General features: G+C 41.3%; 1 protein-coding gene across 24 annotated transcripts in view; it reads right to left on the reverse strand.

Annotated features, from left to right (window-relative positions):
• Positions 1-20,032, reverse strand: part of DTNA (dystrobrevin alpha) — a 453,431-nt gene that overhangs the window by 217,452 nt on the left and 215,947 nt on the right. The window contains exon 1 of one of the 24 annotated variants that reach the window (XM_061399612.1): positions 11,152-11,251. The exons of 19 other annotated variants lie outside the window; for them this stretch is intronic. The gene's annotated coding sequence lies outside the window, so the exon portion shown is untranslated. Of the gene's footprint in view, positions 1-1,596; positions 1,835-11,151; positions 11,252-20,032 lie in introns of those variants that run through there. 4 more of the 24 variants (XM_061399619.1, XM_061399623.1, XM_061399631.1 and 1 more) reach the window with 4 other exon arrangements.

Consider the following 20,032-nt stretch of genomic DNA (forward strand, 5'->3'; position numbering starts at 1 on the left):
TCTCAGATATTGCCAGTATTGAGAATTTCACGCTTTAAAATATTTTACCAGGTACCATCTTTCACCAACTCTTAGTAATTTCCTATTTTTAAGTAATAACAACTGAGGCTTGTGAAAATATTTTGGAGGACATGCTCATAGCTTGTTTTGTATTCAAAGCAACTAAGGGAAAAAGGAAAGAAAGAATTCAGATTCAAGCTTGGACATTGTAAAAATGTTACAAATGTGCTGTTATAATGCTTTTGATATTTGTTATCATGGAAATAGTTCCCCTTATTTGCAATCATGGCAAAAAAATTGTTTTGAATAATTATGACTTCTTGCTCAAATTTAGAAGATGGCCTGAATGGATGAAAACTAGAGAGACTTAGAAAAAAAAAAAAAAGAAAATAGCAATGAAAATCACAGAACATAAACAAATTTTAAAAAATCTAAGTGTTCCTTTTTAAAGAAAGGGTGGTATAAGAGTAACCTTGGCATAATTTATTGGCTTTTATCCCAATCAGCACCAATTAGTGGCAATCAACTGCTTTTAGCTATGAAAGTATTTTTTAAAACCTCTCCTATATGAAAACACTCCAGTGAATATCCCTGAGTAATACTGGGTTCTGCTAGTTTTAGCAGGGTTTTGTCTCTGAAGCTGCCAAGACAACTTTGTTCTAAGAGGAGATAAGTTGGCTAGGTTAGCCCTTAACTAAAAAATGAAAGTAAATCTTAATGTCTTATGAAAAAGCTAAACATCAAACAACTGCAGAAACAAGAAATCAAAACAAATCATAAATTTTATTCTTTAACTTGCTCCGCACATATCCAAGCCTCCCTCTTTGAAGCAAGCTGCTTGGATGATACGTAAACAACGCAAGGAGGAGGCGCCCATGCTCTGGGAATTGATGCTTCACGGAGCCACACTGAAGTGTTTACATTCTGCTTTTACCAGCCTCTAAGTAAAGAGTGCATTTTCTACTCCCTGTAATATATTTACTTCTATTTTTAAATCCTCTAAGGTGCATATGACCACCGTGTCTGAAAGAACAGAATATTAATGGATATAAAATATGATGTAAAAATTATAGATAAAACCGAACTCTTCATGATGAATGAGGCTGGTAGTAATAGGACGAAAGAGGAATAGAAGTCCAGACAGAATAAATATAGTGAATAACAGGCTGGAGAACTTGGTCCTAGGGCTCCGTTAGTATAAGAGACAAGCAGCTCTGGGCTAATGCCACTAATAAGGTGTCCACTAAGAAAAGTGGACCATTTTCGAAGAAGGAAACACTTTACTCTGGTTTACACTGATCTGAAGACGCTAATTGCATTCTTATTACTTCCTTTCTAGTTTTCTTTCTTTTACTTGCACATACACGCTCACTCACACTACCAAAGAACTATAAAAATTCACAACATTCCAAACTTTCAAATTAAAAACAGACGCGATCAGAGGTGGGGGGAGTTGGGGTAGGGGAGACGGGAGAAATTTGCCCTGTGTCCATGTCGGGGTGGGGACGGGGGTGACAGTGAAATTCCACCCGGCAAGTTCTGCCACTGCAACAGAAGAAGTAAGAGGTCAGTTTCATAGATTCAATTAAACCTTACCTGGTTTTGTAGTTAAATGCAGCAGCATGCCCCTAATTCTTCCTCTAAAGTATTACATATGCTGAAAGCTATAGTATTTGACCTTACACACTTCCACAGAAGAAACTCCTAAGTAACCTTCAACTTCAATAAAACGCTGTGTTCATTCTTCCCCTTGTGCTCAACGCACAGCAATCTAATACACCTCATCATGTGGTCCGTTACCATGGCAGCGATGAATCCAGCTGCTGAAATACAAAAGACTGACAAAAAGTTGCTTTTTCCCCCTCCACCCACCCTGACAAAGTCAGATTTTTTTTTTCCTGTATGACAAGTCTAATTTGAATATCTTTCTGTTGCTGACTCAACTTCGTGGACAAGGAGAAAAGAAAAAGAAAAACGAGTAAAAAGATGCAAGAAAAAAAGAGCTCCCAGAAAATGTAAACCAACTAATGAAATACCTATATGCATTTTTAAGATGCCGTTAATCCCTTGAAAGACTGATGATTATCTACTACTTCTGCCGACCAAATACTTTGAAATGTCAGTTACTAACTCAATAGGAAATGCAGCATTAATCTCACAGCATCTTTTAAAATATTTTTAAAAATACATGAAATGATTCAGTAAAACAGATGCTGAGAAATACTACATTAGTCTACGAAGGGCTAGTCTCAAAGTATTTTCCTAGGGGAAACTCCTAATTACAGCTCAGAGATGGGAGGTAACATTCTTCATTTTCTTTTCATCAAGACCCTGTGTTTATCCGTTATTTAAACAGATTAGATTTCAGTTCTATTTAAAATGCTCATAGATTTGGATCTAGGTTGGTGGAGCCTACTAGAATTACGCAAACCGTATCTGGGGGCTCTATATTAAGATAGGGGGTTGGCACAATATCAACTCTGAGCAATCCAGGGATCTCCCTCCCCCAAACCAATGGTTACATAATTAAGATTGAAGGAATCACCTTCGCTTTCTTCCCAGTACTTTAAGGAAGGCTGACAGGAGGAGTCCTGAGTGACTGGGGCTTCACCTCATTTCAGCTGTGGTTCCTCCCACCCACCACAGGGCTCTGAGCTCCCGCCAGCGACTGCTTTGTCCCTCAGGCCTTGCATTGCCACCCTGCTGCTTCCACGGCCTTGCTTACTGCCCATGTTTAGCTCATATTTCATAATACTGTGTTTACATGGCTAACTTCTCTTTTTAGATATGGACTCTCCTAGGAAAGGGAGCTGTGTCTTTTTCATGTTTCTACGCCAGTCATCAGCTTTGGCACAATGGACGGCTCAGGGACAATTTACTTTCTGTTTTTTTTTTTTTTACAAATTTTATGGTGTAGTTTTTATTTATTAAGAGAAAAATTTTCATGAAAAGTAGTTAATAGACATTGTTGTCTAGGTTCAGATGTGAACCTCATTCTGTAATCTCTCACGTTGTTTTATATATATACCCACGAATCCTGATCTTTTTTTTTTTTTTGTCGTGGTATATTTCTTTTCTTTTTTTAAATTTTATTTTATTTTTAAACTTTACAATATTGTACTGGTTTTGCCAAATATCGAAATGAATCTGCCACAGGTATACATGTGTTCCCCATCCTGAACCCTCCTCCCTCCTCCCTCCCCATACCATCCCTCTGGGTCATCCCAGTGCACCAGCCCCAAGCATCCAGTATCGTCCATCGAACAAATTAAAATACAGTTGATTTACAATATTGTGTTAGTTTCTGGTGTATAGCGAAAATGATTCAGCTACACACACACACACACACACACACACACACACACTCTCTTTCCCATTATGGTTTATTGAAGGATATTGAACCTGGTTCCTTGTGCTGTACAGTAGGACTTTGTTGTTTACATATTTTATATGTCGTAGTTTGTAGTTGCTAATCTCAAACCCCTAATTTATCCCTCCCCCAGCTCGGGCACCCACACTGCTTTCTGTGTCTGTGAGGCTGTTTCTGTTCTGTCAGTAAGTTCAATTGTGTCATATTTTAGATTCCACATGTAAGTGATATCATATGGTGTTTGTCTTTCTCTTTCTGACTTATTTCACTTAGTGTCACAACCTCTAGGCCCATCCAGGCTGCTGCAAATGGCATTATTTCCTCCCTTTTTATGGTTCCATTGTATATACACAGCGTCTTCTTTATCCATTCATCTATGGACATTAGTTTTTTCCACGTTCTGGCTATTGTAAACAGCTGCTGCTATGAACACTGGGGTGCATGTATCTTTTCAAGTTAGTTTTCTTCAGATATACGCCCAGGAGAAGGATTGCTGGATTATATGGCAACTCTACCTTTAATATTTTAAGGAATCCCTATACTGTTCTTGATAGTGGCTGCAACAATTTACATTTCCACCAACAGCGTACGAGGGTTTCCTTTTTTCCACACCCTCTCCAGCATTTGTTATTTGTAGATGTTTTAATGATGCCCATTTTGACTGCTAGGTACAATGGTGGTAACTCATTATAGTTTGGTTTGCATTCCTCTAATAATTAGCAATATTGAGTGTCTTTTCATGTGCCTATTGGCTACCTATATCTGAATGTTTTCTTTGGAGAAATCTCTATTTAGGTTTTCTACCCAGTTTTGATTGGGTTAGTTTTTGTTGTTGTTGTTGTTGTTGCTATTGAGTTGTATGAGCTGTTTGTATATTTTGGAAATTCACCACCGGTCTCATTGTTTGCAAATATTTTTTCTCAATCTGCATGTTGCCTTTTCATTTTGCTCAGTGGCTATTTCTTGAATGGATAAAGCAGGAAATGAGTGTTTTACCTTAGTATCGTGGAGGAGCCCTCAGCTCCTCCAGGACTCTGCTCAAAGCTCTCCCTCTAGTTAAACCCTTATGAGGTCCACAAAGGTTTTTCCTTAATATTCTATGCCACTAATGGAAGTGGGCAACAGGAGCCGGGAGCTCTTCAGAGGATCAATCATGGAGCTACCCAGACATGGGTGTGAAACCTGGCTCCTGCTCACACCAGTTGGTGATCTTGGATAGATCATTTAATCTCTCTAAACCTGGGTTACTCTAAGGCTCCTACTTTAAAGAGTTATGGAAAAAGAAAATGAAATGAGATAGTTCAAGGGAAGCATCAAACACTGAGCTTGGAAACAAACTAAATGCTCAACAAATGGTTGCTAGTACTCTTTAGTAAAAATGTGAAAGATTTTTGAGCAAGAGGGACAATGAGAAAGTGCACTGACACCTTCCTGAATTTCTCTTGCTGATAAAACTGTTGATTAATTTAAATCAGACTGACACATGCACTCCTTAGTATGAAAAGATGAAAGTGAAGTCGCTCAGTCCTGTCCGACTCTTTGCGACCCCATAGACTGTAGCCTACCAGGCTCCTCTGTCCATGGGATTTTCCAGGCGAGAGTACTGGAGTGGATTGCCATTTCCTTCTCCAGGGGATCTTCCCAACCCAGGGCTTGAACCCAGGTCTTCTGCATTGTAGAGGGTAATGATGCAGCATGAACATAGAGACCACTCCAGGAAAATATCTAGATTGCTTATTCCTACTTACAAACCAACAAGGTGGGGGATAACCAGTCAAGTGGTTTTACATATTCCCAGGGCAAAATGGGTGGAAGAGGGTTAAACTTGGGAGTCAATTAAAAATCTTTTAAATATGAAAGAAAAACACAGTAAAGAAAGCAGTTCATTTTGATACTTACATTGGATTCTCAAGAAATGGTCTATATATTATTTATTAGTATTTTTTTCAAATTAAAATGGAATATGAAGAACTTTTATCATAAAAAAGCTTGATACTAAAAATTATATGTATAGATCTCATCTTAAAACAATTTACCAATGTTGGATTAACAGTAGCTTTTAAAAGATTACCCTGACAGCAGTAATGAACACAGCATTGTAAATCAACTATACTTCAGTTAAAAAAAGAAAAGATCACCTTGATCTGTAATAAGGGCTCTAAACTGCTCACCAATACAGACTTTTAGCTGTTTTTCTTCACAGTCATCTAACTCAGGAAATTACCTGACACCAAAGCCAACTGCATTGGAAAATTAGCATCAAAATCCCTTTGAAGACTTATAGTGCAAAGCAGCAGTCAGGGGTTAATAAAAAAAAAAACCCAGGAGAGAAAAAACTTTCATTGCAGGAAGTTGCCAGAAAGGATAAAAATGAATGTTGCACATTGCAAGATTTCTCTAACATTAGAAAAAAACAGGCCTACAAGAAAATTGGTAGAGATTATTAAAATAGCTTTGGCACTGCTACAACTCTGAAAAATCCTTAAGTGTTGTGACTCCTGACAACACAATTCTATAAGCACAGGCAAAGAAGCAGGAAGCACGTCCATTGGAGAAGTCAGCACCCGCTAATCCTCTTCAGGGCAGCTGATGAAGGCAAGACCAAAAGGACCACCATTTGAATAATTCATTTCTGTGGGAGTCCTTACTGTGTGCCTTTTCCCCATATGGATTGGTTATGTATCTAACTTTTTTTCCATTGTGTAAGTTTTAAGAGCCTATCCTTTATGTAGTGGGTTGCCCAAAAAGTTCATTCGCGTCTTTCGGTAAGATGCTATGGAAAAACCCGAACAAACTTTTTGGCTGACCCAGTAGTTAATGTAAACTGCTGCTAGAGCATTCAATATGATCAGCAAACATCCTTTGTCAGGGGCTAAAACAACCTGTTTGATTGTCTCTCTTTAAGATGTCGGTATATTTGGTTTCGCCAAGTTTTAAATCCCTTTTGCAAATATTAACGTCTCACTCAGAGTGATCAAAATTTGTAACATAATCTGTGCTGGTGTGACCCACTTAATTTCATATGAAGAATTCAGTCACTTAGGGAGATAGCTTTTGTGACTACATGCATTGAAATACTGTACTCCAGAAAGTCAATTTGCTAAACCATGGACCCAGGGACTTGGGAGGAAGCTTACAGGGTTACTTGCTTCTCGCTCTCTCTTCAGACAGGAGGGCATCTAATTTCCCAAACTCAAGGTAATAATATAGGCTCAGAGGTTACAAGCTTTAATTAACACATTATTGACCGAAAGATTTTTGCAGAAACGAAAGCCTGTGGTGTTAACACGTCTCTGGTCAATAACGGGTGAAGCAGCATGGTTACAAAAAACTGGCTGTTAACGTCAATGAAATTAAAACAAGACAAACCAAATTGAATTTCAACAAGAGTGATTTTTTTTCAGGTCACATTTTAAAACTGTTACTTATTTTATAATACCACAAAGTGCTTCATTGTTCAGGCACTGGTTTAAATCAAATAAGAAAACTTGCTAACAGCAACCACAAAGTGGTTGTGGTCTATTGAATAGTTTTGGCAAGCACAGAGTTTCTTGGGCTGCTCTGAGCAGCTGACCTAAAAAATATTAATCGGATTAGTATCTATTCTACTCATGAAAATTTCTTATGAAAGAACAACGCTCTTGCAAGCCATTTCAATTTATATAACCCAATATCAAGATAGTCTCTTTGACCCTTAAGATGTTTTCAAAACATGTACTCTTCCTTTGAATTGTACTAATCTAGCTATAAATAATAAGGATGCCTTTGTGTTTTTCTACTGTTGACACATCACAGAAAATGCCTCCTTTTTAAAATAGCACTGTGAAATGAATGGCTACGTTTTCTGCAGATAAGTTATTTGTAAAACTGGAATCATTTTGCCATGCTTACTTAGGAAAACTTATCCCCAAATTTCTGTTTGTGTGCTTTTCATCTCTCTCTAAAATTCATAATCATATAATTATATTCTGGATTTTTCCTTAATGAAAAACATCCTTGGTTTTTAAACTTAATAATAAAAAGTTACACTGGTCCATTTCCTCACTACAAAGTAATAACACACATTCAAAGTAGAGAAATTGAAAAGTGCAATTTATGAAATAATCTTAAACACTTATAATTCAGGTATCTGAAGTAACAAATACCAATATTCTGATGTATTTCTTTAATTTACATGGTAAATATCTCAGATAATGTTGAAAATTGCTTTCTATTGCTTAATGAAAGAAACGTACAATAAACATACAATCATATTACCTACTCTTTGAAAATATTTTTTGATAGTTGCATAAAATTCTGCTATTTGGATGTATCAGAATTGATTTAGCCATGCCTTATTGTCAAGTATATTTTTAGTCTTTTCCAGGTTTCTTATTATAAGCAATATACCTTTGCATATAAACTTTGATCACATCTTGGGTTATTTCCTTAGAATGGATTCCTTAGAATGGAAGGGAGATTATTGGTTTAAGTTAGAAAGTCTAAGGATCCAATTTTAGAATTGACAGGATCCATACGTATAACTTGGAGAAGGAAATGGCAATCCACTCCAGTATTCTTGCCTGGAAAATCCCATGGACAGAGGAGCCTGGCGAGCTACAGTCCATGGGGTTGCAAGAGTTGGACATGACTTACCAACTAAACCACCACCACCACCACCATCATACATATAATTTAGTATAATACTTCCTTTTATAGAAGAGAAAACTGAGCCTCAGTGAGGTGCCAGGGCTGGCTCAGAGTCTTACTATGAGTTCTTCTGGTGCTAGAATGGAAATTTGGGTTCTTTCTGATCTGCTTTGCTTTCTGTAATTTCACCACGTGTGCATGTATGCATGCGTGCTCAGTTGCTTCAGTTGGTCTGACTCATCATGACCCCATAGACCATAGCCTGACAGGCTTCTCTGTCCATGGGATTTTCCCAGCAGGGATACTGGAGTGGGTTGCCATTTCCTCCTCCAGGGGATCTTGCTGACCCAGGGATTGAACCCTCGTCTCCTGTGTCTCCTGCATTGCAGACGGAGTCTGTAATACCCTCCTAGGTATTACCTGTGAAACTCCACGAATGTGCTCTGAGCCCAAGTCAGGAATAGGAGTTACTTGGTGGTGGGTGATGCTAGTTTTTGTCAGGGTCAAGCCACATGGCAGTATCTCTGAGGCCACTTTCCACTGAACGCTAAACAGAGTGGATACTGAGAAGAAGCAGTCTCCCAGATCCAAATCTGTCCTGAGAAAAACAAACTGGAAAAGGATTCCAAGAGAGTTGAGAGGACTCATAAAATCAGTGAGTTCAAATTGATATAAAATGTACAAGTGCTCTTTGGTGGGGCCCAAGTTCTTTTATGATCTTGTATTTTGTCAAGAGAGCAGAAAACCTGAGTGACTGCGTGAATGGTAGATTGTCAGGAAGCTCATAAGGGAAGGGGAAGAAATATGAGTCTGGTCACCCTCCTTGACAATCCCATATCCTGCAAATTCAGGTGTGTTTGCCCAGACATGATGGGGTCTCCATCTGACAGGATATATTATATCTCAGCTACAGGGAAACGGAAAGACATTTCCAAAAATCAAGTCTATTTGGGAAGTCAAGGAAACAGGCAGATTTCTGAGACCTCACCCTTAAAAGAATCCATTTTCTTAGTCTGAAGACAGAGTACACAGAAATTATGGATTCTCAGTCTCTTCCATGTGACTTGTTCTAAGATCAGATGACTTATTCTAATTTAATAAATATTATAAATGCCTTCTAAAAGCACACACTGTACTATTTGTAGGCAAAGAAATATAAATGACCTATACTCTAGACGGAGAGATAAAAACATGGATAAAGAAAATATAGCTGTAGATATATAATATATGAGAAAATATAATTAACTGACTTGAAAGCAGACAGGCAATTTAATTAGGTTAGTTTAAACAGAACACTTAGGGGCAAAAAGGACCCATTCAGGGTGTCCGAGGCTTGGAAAGCATTTGCTGTAATGATAGTAGGTGTGTTTTCCCAGATTCTTCTACTTTGTGTTCTGGACTTGGAATACATCAGCAGAGCAGACATTCTACAACACAGAAACGGACTCACAGACTTAGAGAACACATTTATGGTTGTCATGGGGGAAAGATGGGGGGAAGAGATAGGGAGTTTGGGATCGACATGTACATGCTGCCATATTTAAAATAACCACCAAAGACCTACTGCATACCACAAGGAACTCTGCTCAATGTTATGTGACAGCCTGGATAGGAGGGGAGCTTAGGGGAGAATGGATACATGTATATGTACGGCTGGAGCTTCCCAGGTGGCACTACTGGTAAAGAACCCGCCTGCCAATGCACGAGACGCGGGAGACGTGAGTTTGATCCCTGGGTCAGGAAGATCCCCTGGAAGAGGGAATGGAAACCCACTCCAGTATTCTTGCCTGGAGAATCCCATGGACAGAGGAGCCTGGCGGGCTACAGTGCAATAGGGTTGCACAGAGCTGGACATGACTAAAGCGATTTAGCATGCACACACGCATATGTATGGCTGAATCCCTTTACTGTCCACCTGAAACTATCACAATATTGTTAGTAGGTTATACTCCAATATAAAATAAAAGGTTAGAAAATAAAGGTGTGTAGAGGGATGCCTGATGCATATTTTCAGTGACTGTGATTAGATGTAGGAGTGATAAAAGCTATTGAGTTTCTCTCTCCCTTTGTCAGGTGTCCCTGGGAAAGGACAAGTAATTAACTGACAATGGCAAGGTGAAGAGGGAGGGTGGAGGAAGTGTCTCTCAAGTAGCCTGTGTCTATATATCACAGGTAAAGAGATGGAGAAACCAAGAGGCAAATGGAATGTCCAGTACCCGTGACATTGAGGAAAAGTTAATTATTGATGACAACCACAATGATAGTGAAAGGGATGAGAAAATGAAGCAAGTTGTGGAGGGGAATTAGGGCATTAAGGCAAAACTATAGAGAATAAATTATTTCAGGAAAACATAGAAACAGCTGGAAAAGGATATAAAGGTGATTTTGCGGGAAAGATAAAAAGAGAAGCAAATGTGATTCAAGGGAACGTAGTGAAATTACTTAGGGGGTGAGAGAAAAAGGACATGAGAGAAACACCATTATTGAGAACACTGAAATAATTGAGACGAGTAACAAACTAATATTTGAAATTTCATTCTATATTTAGTTTTAGTCACCCAGTTGAACCTGACTCTTTGTAACCCCATGGACTGTAGCCCGCCAGGCTCCTCTGTCCATGGGATTCTCCAGCCAAGAATACTGGAGTGGGTAGCCATTCCCTTCTCCAGAGGCTCTTCCCAACCCAGAGATAGAACCAGGGTCTCCTGCATTGCAGGGAGATTTTGTACTATCTGAGCTACAGGGAAGTCCCATTCTATATACAGACTCGAATGAACTCTATGATTGGAATGAGGGAAAAGGTTCATTGGCTTGTTAAACACATTTTGTATAAACTGACCCATAACATAAAGATATCAGGTGCTTTGGACCCTTCTGGGTGACTGTGGTGGCAAATGCCACATTGGCAGGGGCCATCCATCTGACAGTTCAGAGGTGTATGTATGTGATACCCAGGGGGTCACTGGAGCCCATCTGGGAGGGATTATCCTCAGCCCACACCTCACACTGGTCAGTTCATCAGGTCACTGCATTCCCTTTACAGCCTCAGAGTGACACGTGAAACGGAGAAACTGGAGAAACCATTCATTATACGAAGGTGAACAATGCACAGGAAGGGAAGTGGCATAAAAGCCTGAGAGGGAGGCACTTACGCGTTTGAAACGATATCTGCGTGTAAATAATGGTGAGCAGGTGTTCTCCCTTTATTCCTGAAGGCAACACAGTCTGCATTTGCCAGGTGAGACGTTAGGAAGGACCTCCTGATTTAATATCAAAGTTATGGCACATAAGTAACACGAAGCAGAAGGGCACTAGCATCCTACACCGTTCATCAGAGGAAAGTGTTTTGGGAGGATATTAGTCCCTAATATTTGTTATACATGTAAAGACCCTTGACATCGCAGTGAAGACACAATTACGTGTTTATAGGCTCCTAAACACACACATCATGCAGAGAGAAACCCGAATTTACATATTAGCTCCTTTGGATATTATTGCTACAAGTATGACGGTATAGGAGGGTTCAGATTGCCCATGCACAATGTCATGGGCAATAATATCCAAAGCATTCAACACAAACACATTTGCTTTATCTATTTCAGGCTTTATGATATCTTTGGTAAACACTGTAGACCAATTTAAAAAATAAAAGTAAGCAAAAATATTTTCTAATCACTTACAGTCCCACCAACCACAGGTAATGTTTTTTGATTTACCTATTTGTGTCTCTCTCTATGTAAATATACAGCTGATTTTAAAAAATGTACTTTACTGAAGTATAGTTGATTTACAATGTTGTATTAATTTCTGAGTACAGCAAAGTGATTCAGTTATACAATGGACAGCCTGATTTTTAAAATGGATTGTTACTTTTTAAACATATAGCCATATTCCACACACAGACTTGATGACTTTTTCTGGGCCTGTTGGTTATACATGGGCTTCTCTGGTCGCTCAGACAGTAAAGAATCTGCTTGCAGTGTAGGAGACCTGGGTTCAATCCCTGGGTCAATAAGATCCTCTGGAGAGGGGAATGGCAACTCACTCCAGTATTCTTGCTTGGAGAATCCCATGAACAGAGGAGCCTAGCAGGCTACCATCCTTGGGGTTGCAAAGAGTCAGAAGTAACTGAGCAACTAAGTATTTGGTTACATATTGCCTGGCCTAGAAGATAATGGTAAAGATAGGAGAAACTAAGTCACTCAAAAATTCTGTGTTCATTATAGGTGGTAGAACTAGAAAATGATGTGTTATTTCTGGAATGGGGAAGGGTTTGAAGACTAAATCCAGAAAGAAAAAGTGTTGGAGTTCTGGGCTCCGGGAACAAGGTCGAGGTCAAAGGAAACTCCTACCTGAAGGGGACGCAGGTTCTAATACATGGTGATGACCCAGGAGGATGGAGGCAAGATAGGACCTCTTTTGATGGATGTGACTATGGTCAAAGGTATAATTGTGCTGATAATTCACTCTAATATCTGGCTTATCTCCCTGTTATCATCAGGACTTCAGGAAAGCTCTGAGAATGGTTCTCAGTTTCACAGTGAGTCCCACAGTGATTAAGACCACGTCCAAGCTTGGAACGGGGTAAGAGGAAAGAATGGTCTCTCTGCAGTGATCTGGTGTTACCTCAGACCTCTCTGAGAAAAGAACATTTGAGACAAAGCCCATGGAGAATGAGGAGGAGGCCTTTCTGGCAAAGAGAAGAGCAAGGTGAGGCCCCCAAGGCAGTCAGAACCTGATGTGTTCCACAAATACAGTGAGACCAGTGTGGCTGGAGCTTTCCACAGAAGGGGCAGAAGGTCAGGGCATGAAAAGGTTGGTAAGGGACTGGGGCTTTGTGGGACATATCAGGGGCTTCTGCAATTTATCCTCAGTGCAGTGGGAAGCTTTGGGAGGACTCAAAACATGAGAGTAAAGTAATATAATTTTAATTTTTAAAAGAAACCCTGGCTTCGGTGTGGAGAAGGGATAGGAGAGGGGCAAGAGTGGATGAAGTGAATGCAGTCTGGGGGCTGACTGGTGACTCTGGACTAAAACGCAGACAGTGGAGACACTGAGACATGGACACATTGGAAATATGTTCTGGAGGCAGAACTGATAGGAGCCTTTCATAGACTGAATGTGGGAGGATGAGTGAGAATAGGGTGTAGAGGAGAACTCCCCACATTCTAAAATAAAAGGAGGATGGATGAGCAACAAAAACTTTTATAGCACATGGAACTCTGCTTAGTGTTACATGCCAGCCTGGATGGGAGGGGGTTTGGGGAGAATGGATTCATGTATATGTATGGCTAAGTCCCTGCACTGTTCGCCTGAAACCATCACAACATTGTTAATCGGCTGTACCCCCAAAATGTTTTTGGTGTTTAAAATAAAATAGAAGGAGGTGCCATTGATAAGATGCAGGAGCATGCGGAGGGCAAGCAGAGTGGGGCAAGGCATGTGTGCAGGAAAGTGTTGAATTTGAAGTGCCTCTGAGACTTAAAGCAGTGATGTCAGGAATGTTGTGTCTATATATACCTGGAGCTCTGAAGAAAAGGAATGGATGGAAATGTACAGGTGGCAGTTGTAGGTGCAAAGCAATGTTTTAAAAGCTCTGGTGAAAGGAGATCATACCTGGAGAAGTAGCCCAAGCTTCCTCCCCCAGACAGAGGGGTCAGGGAGGTAGGGGGAAACCTGTGAGTAGCTTTCAATGGAGGCTAAAACAGGGGAGTTTTCCAGGAAAGAAGCAGTGGTCTTTGAATTGAAAGCTTCTTAGAGGTTCAGATGATAATGGAAGAAGCATTCATTAGCTTTAGAATATGAAGATAAGAATGACCTTAATAAGACCCTTTTCAGGGGAAGGTGAGGATGAGGAAGTGAAGTCAGCCGCTCCAAACAATTTTTTTGGGAGAAAGTTAGATTTGTTGGGGAGCAGAAGTAGGGTAGCAATGGAAACAAACACAGTCAACAGAGTATTTCAAATACAGGAGATTGCAGAAAATATTTACAGGCTGAGGAGAGTGGCCCCCTAAAGTCAGAGACTGATGGTAAGGGACAGAAAATGACTGATTTAACGTACTCAGTCCTGAAGATAGTAAAAGGGGATGAGGTTCAGAGGACACGTGGAAAGAAGCGTCCACATGATGTGAGGGAAGAAGGAACTGAAGGTGCAGGTGGAGGGATGCTTGCAAGTTTGGGAAGAGAAAGAGGAAGTTTCAATCTAGTAGCTTCTATTTTCTTGCTTCGAAGAAGCAAGTTTGCTGGCTACCAATGAAGAATAAAGAAAAGGTTTGATGCAAGTGAAGAAAAATGAACTAGTCCTTTTGGAGGGTAGGAGAGTAAACTGTAAAAGTACTAGGATAGTCAGGGATGGCCGCAAGCACGTGTGAAGCAGTGATCATGAGTCTAGAACAACACCAGCATGGTCAGTTGTGTGATGTGCAACAAAGCTCAACAAGCAAGGGAAAGCTTAGATCAGCCAGTGGAGTGGGCTCATCCATGGCCCTGCTTTGTCTAGTGGATGTGATGGGAGATAAGACTGTGCAATGGTGTTGAAAGTACCCCCAAGAGCAACTGGTACAAGGGCTGGAGCATGGAATCTGGGCAAGAAAGGAGAGAAGTAAAGACAGCTGGGGACTTTTTGTTGGGATGAAAGAACTAGGGAGGGGACATGGGAAAACCTATGGCTGATTCATGTTGATGTTTGGTAGATACCAATGCAATACTCCAAAGCAACTATTCTTCAATTAAAAATACATTAATTTAGTTAAAAGAACTACTTAAAAAAAATAACTAGGACCAAAAGTCCCTGCAATGAACAAAGAGAAATGCAAATGTGGAGATCGGAGAAAAATAGCTAGAAGGGTGGGGTGTGGTGTTTGGAGAGTGGGATGCCTTACTTTCTGATTGTGGAAGGGGCTCAGTTTCCAAGTAACTAGCTCCAGTGATCATCTAGGAAGTGGCTGCCTGAGGTCAAATGGAGGGATTTTTCCTGGCTATAAATAAATAAGAAGTTTAGTAGGAATACTGATGTGACCCAAGCAGAGCCAATCAAAGTCATGTGGGAAACAGCATCCAGTTCTTTTCTCTGTGACTATGGCTGGGCAGATTACATATGCTGGGAGGTGCCAGTGGCTTTCTTCATCATTGGTTGGGTAGAGCCTCCTTAACTATTAATCCAACACCGGAGGAAAACAGCTGAAAAAAGGGGAAAGAGACAAGGTGCTGAGCATAATCTTTGAACCTACCCTTTCTGAAGTCTGACTCCCCGTGTGTCAAGCTAGCCTGAAGAGATTCTTTTGTCCCTTGCAACTACAAGGCATAAACTAATATGGATGGATCTGTTTCACAAAATCTATGAAAATTTAACAGATTTGTTGTTTCCCTACCTAATAGCCATTCTTCTATTTTTCTCTGTGGGCAGGGTTGTTGTCTGTGGCTACTCTGCAGGTCTCATAGAAATGTCTAAGTCCATCACTGCTATTGCAACCCCCTGGCCAGTGATGCCAGTAAAACATGAAGGAAAATCTGCTGAGGGTGGGGAGGAGTGTATAGGCACATGTGTGTGCGTACTCAGTCGCTAAGCTGTGTCTGACTCTTTGTGACCCCAAGGACTTTAGCCTGGCAGGCTCCTCCTTCCATGGCATTTTCCAGGCAAGAACACTGGAGTGGGTTACTGCCATTTCCTCTTCGGGCATCTTCCTGACCCAGGGATTGAACCCACATCTTCAGCATCTCCTGCATTGGCAGGCGGATTCTTTACCACTGAGCCACCTTGGAAGCCATGTATAGGCATACCTCATTCTATTGTATTTTTTATAAATTGCTCAATTTGTGGCAACCTTGAGTCAAGCAAGTCTAGAAATGCCATTTTTTCCCAACAGCATTTGCTCACTTTGTGTCTCTGTATCACATTTTGGTAATTCCTGCAATACTTCAAACTTTTTCATTATCATTATGTTTGCTATGGGTGATGTGTGATTAGTGATCTTGGACCTTAATACTATGACTTGCTGAAGACTCAGAGGATGGCTGGTATTGTTTAGAAATGGAGAAGTGATACTTTTAAGTTAAGGTTTGCACATGGGTTTTAAAGATATCATGCTATTACATACTTAGACTACAGTACAGTAGAAACATAACTTTTATATGTACTGGGAAACCAAAAATTTCACATGACTCACTTTATTGGGCTATTTGCTTTACAGTGGTGGTCTAGAACTGAACCCACAATATCCCTGAGGTATGTCCCTCAGTAGTGAACTGAGTAGTGTGACGAGTGATTTCATGTGTCAACTTGACTAGGCTGTGAAGTGCTCAGCTTTTTTCACTCAACATTATTCTTGCAGAAGAGTGATTCCAGATGAGCTTAACTCTTGAGTTGGTAAATTTAGTGAAGCAGATTGCCCTTCTCACTGTGGGTGAGTCTCATGCAACCTGTTGAGGCCTAAATAGAAGGCAAGAGGATCTTCTCTCTCTTGCTGATGGTCTTCAAGCTGAGACACAAAACTTATTCCACTGTCTCTCCTGGTTCTCAGGCGTTTGGACTATAGATTAGAGGACTTAGCCTCCATAATTGTGTCAGCCAAGTCCTTATAATAAATCTCTTTTATATCTTGTTGGTTCAGAACTCTGACTTATAAAAGTAATGTCCCTCAAAATATCACATTTCCCCAGAAACAGAATGTGACCTTATTTGGAAATAGAATCTTCGCGGGTGTAATGAGTTGAAGACTAAGATGAGGTCCTACTGGAGTGGGCGGGCCCTACATCTGACAATTGGTATCCTCTTAAACAGAGGAAAGGATGGAGAGAGAGCCACACACATGAAGAAGGCCATTTAAAGATGGAGGTAGACATTGCAGTCCCACGGCTACAAGCCAAGGAATGCCAATGACTGCAGGAGCCACCGGAAGTTAGGAAGAGGCCCAGCAGGATTCTTCCCTAGAGACCCGAGGGAGCCTGGCTCTGCCAGCACCTTGGCGTCAGACTTCTCTCCTCCAGAGCTACGAGTGAATAAGTTTCTGTTGTCTTCAGCTAGCTAGTTGGCAGTCATTTGTTAGAACAGCCCTAGGAAACTAAAAAAGGGAGTTTCTGGGAAAGGTCTCTTCACCCAGAAAAGAGACTCAGAGGGAGAAGTGAAAAACTTGGTGGGTGAGGAAAACGGTAAGCGATGCTGTGTGGCTGGGACACAGGCCAAGTGATCGGTGAGTCAATGCCCAAGAAGAACTGGAAGAGGGGCTGGACTCAGCCAGCTGTCCCTAGAAGGGATGCCAGGTGGGGTGAAGGAGCAGGTGGACGGAACTATGAGTCAGGTCACGTTCTTTTCACATGCTGTAGATGATGGGGTCCTTTTTACACTGAGTGTTGGCTCAAGTAAGTTGTTCACTTCCTGACTAGCAATTATTGACATTTCCCGGGGAGGGAGGTTGGGTGGGTGCGGTAGGTGCTGCCCTGCCCCGGCCGTTAACGGCTGCCCTTCCTCTTCCGGTAGCTCAGACTCACTGAGGGGGAGGCCAGGGAGCTTCGACAACAGATGACAGCCAGCCTGTCGTCTCCTTTAGAATGACATGCTTGCTTCCTCAGGCGCTATTTCATATCGTCTGATCTATATGGCGCACATTTGGCCTTTGCTATACGCCAAGTTCTGCCTGGGATCCCATCTTCCCCTCCAAAGTTATCTTCCAAAGATACTTTGAAAAGTGAAATTTTTCCAGAGCCTTTTGTCTCTCCCCTTTTAACAACATCGTCTCCTCTTTTCCAGTTGACATCTCTAGAACCCGATCAATTCAATCTAGACTCTGGGGATGGACAGACAACCACGATCAGCCTGCCCAGATGACACACGTGTGTTATAACAGGGACCCTCTAGACACTCAGTTTCAAGGAGCACAAAGGCAGCAGCTGCTGCTGCTGCTGCTAAGTCGCTTCAGTCGTGTCTGACTCTGTGCAACCCCATAGATGGCAGCCCACCAGGCTCCCCCATCCCTGGGATTCTCCAGGCAAGAACACTGGAGTGGGCTGCCATTTCCTTCTCCAATGCATGAAAGTGAAGAGTGAAAAGTGAAAGTGAAGTCGTCAGTCATGTCCGACTCTTAGCGACCCCATGGACTGTAGCCTACCAGGCTCCTCTGCCCATGGGATTTTCCAGGCAAGAATGCTGGAGTGGGGTGCCATTGCCTTCTCTGAAAGGCAGCTGAGATAGGTCTTTTTGAACAGGGGAGCACAGTGTCCTGAGAGCAGCAGGTCTTTGGAGTCTCACCTACTTTGAATTTAGGGTCCACTCCTTGCTGACTGCATTGCCTTGAGCAAGATACTCAACCTTCTGAGGCTCAGTTTCACCATCTAAAAATGAGGATGATACTGCTGCTGCAGCTGCTGCTAAGTCGCTTCAGTCATGTCCGACCCTGTGTGACCCCATAGACCGCAGCCCACCAGGCTCCCCTGTCCCTGGGATTCTCCAGGCAAGAGCACTGGAGTGGGTTGCCATTTCTTCCTCCAATGCATGAAAGTGAAAAGTGAAAGTGAAGTCGCTCAGTCGTGTCTGACCCTCAGCGACCCCACGGACTGCAACCTACCAGGCTCCTCTGTCCATGGGATTTTCCAGGCAAGAGTACTGGAGTGGGATAGGTAACATATGAAAAGTACATCCTGTGAAGCCCAGTACACAGTTCAAAGTGGCTCTTAATATTTAGAGCAGGATTTGTCAGTCTTGACACTATTAACATTTGGGGGTAGATAAGTTCTTTCCTTTAGGAGACTGTTTTAAGCATTGTAGGATGTTTAGCTACAACCTGGATTCCACTCACTAGGTGCTAATAGCCCTCCACACCCCCATGCCCCTGGCTGAGAACCACAGCTGTAGAGTCAGGTGGGCAGGTCTTTGCACACCCCTTAAGAAACAGAGGTAGAACATTTTCTAACCTGTCTACATTTAAGACAGAGTCCACACAAATGGCTTTGTTATTACTAGTGTTTTTTCCTGGTGGTTTAGTTACTAGGTCTTGTCTTACTCTTTGCGACCCCATGGACTATATAACCATCAGGTTTCTCTGTCCATGGGATTCTCCAGGCAAGAACACTGGAGTGGGTGGCCATTTCCTTCTCCAGGGGATCTTCCGGACCCAGGGATCAAACCCAGGTCTCCTGCCTTGCAGGCAGATTCTTCCTATTTAAGTAAAAAAGAGATCATCCTTCTTTCCAAGCACTGAAGTACGTATCTTTCCTGGTACATTTCAAAATTCCCTCTTGATGGACACAGGAAGGTGAAGTAATGACAGAACATGAGAGTGGGATCTGATAGCAGAATCACTTTCCAGTGCTGGCACTTCGTTGATGTTTTATTTTTCCCCTTAAAAATTCATGTTAATTTTGCTTTCAACACAATTGTATAGTCATCACTGTCTTCATAGAAATGTATTGCCCCCTTTCCCTTTCACTGAGTAAAATAAGAGGGGACAGTGTTTTATCCTAGGATTTTGGGTCCCCAGGCTTACAATCAAGCTGCCCAGTTAGAACAGAATGCTGTTATGTGGATGCCCTTCAAGTTCTTTGTGGTGTTTCCTTCAAAATGTATCAGGCATATTTTATTTTACAGGTTAATTTCACCAACCAGTTAAAAGTCCTCTTATGTGACCTGTGTTTCCTTTGCTTCTACGATGCTTTTTAAAACAATGGCCTTTCAAAAGGCGGAGAAATGTATCAGAATCCTTAACAATTCAACTTGAACAAAAAGTAATGCTATCGAAGAATGAAATAAATGCTGAAATAACTCCCCCCACAACTGATCAAATACGATCATAAGTATTTGGGGAAAAGCTGTATGACAGTGTGAGTCCTAGTAGACATTTAATTCTTATACTCTGTAAAACTACATCAAAGATCCAGTCTCTTTGCCTCTATGGTCAGTCTCTGAACCCCTGTCAGACCACAGAGAGGAACCTTATGTTAAATGTTAATTCTCATTTACAAGATTTAAGGAGCTACTTCTGAGAAAGCTATTGTTCCGTCAGCCCAGTGGAAATGCCTGTACAGAATTAAGGTGTGGATCAC

Source organism: Bos javanicus, chromosome 24 (genome assembly GCF_032452875.1).
Source record: "Bos javanicus breed banteng chromosome 24, ARS-OSU_banteng_1.0, whole genome shotgun sequence".
NCBI classification, from domain to species: Eukaryota; Metazoa; Chordata; class Mammalia; order Artiodactyla; family Bovidae; genus Bos; species Bos javanicus.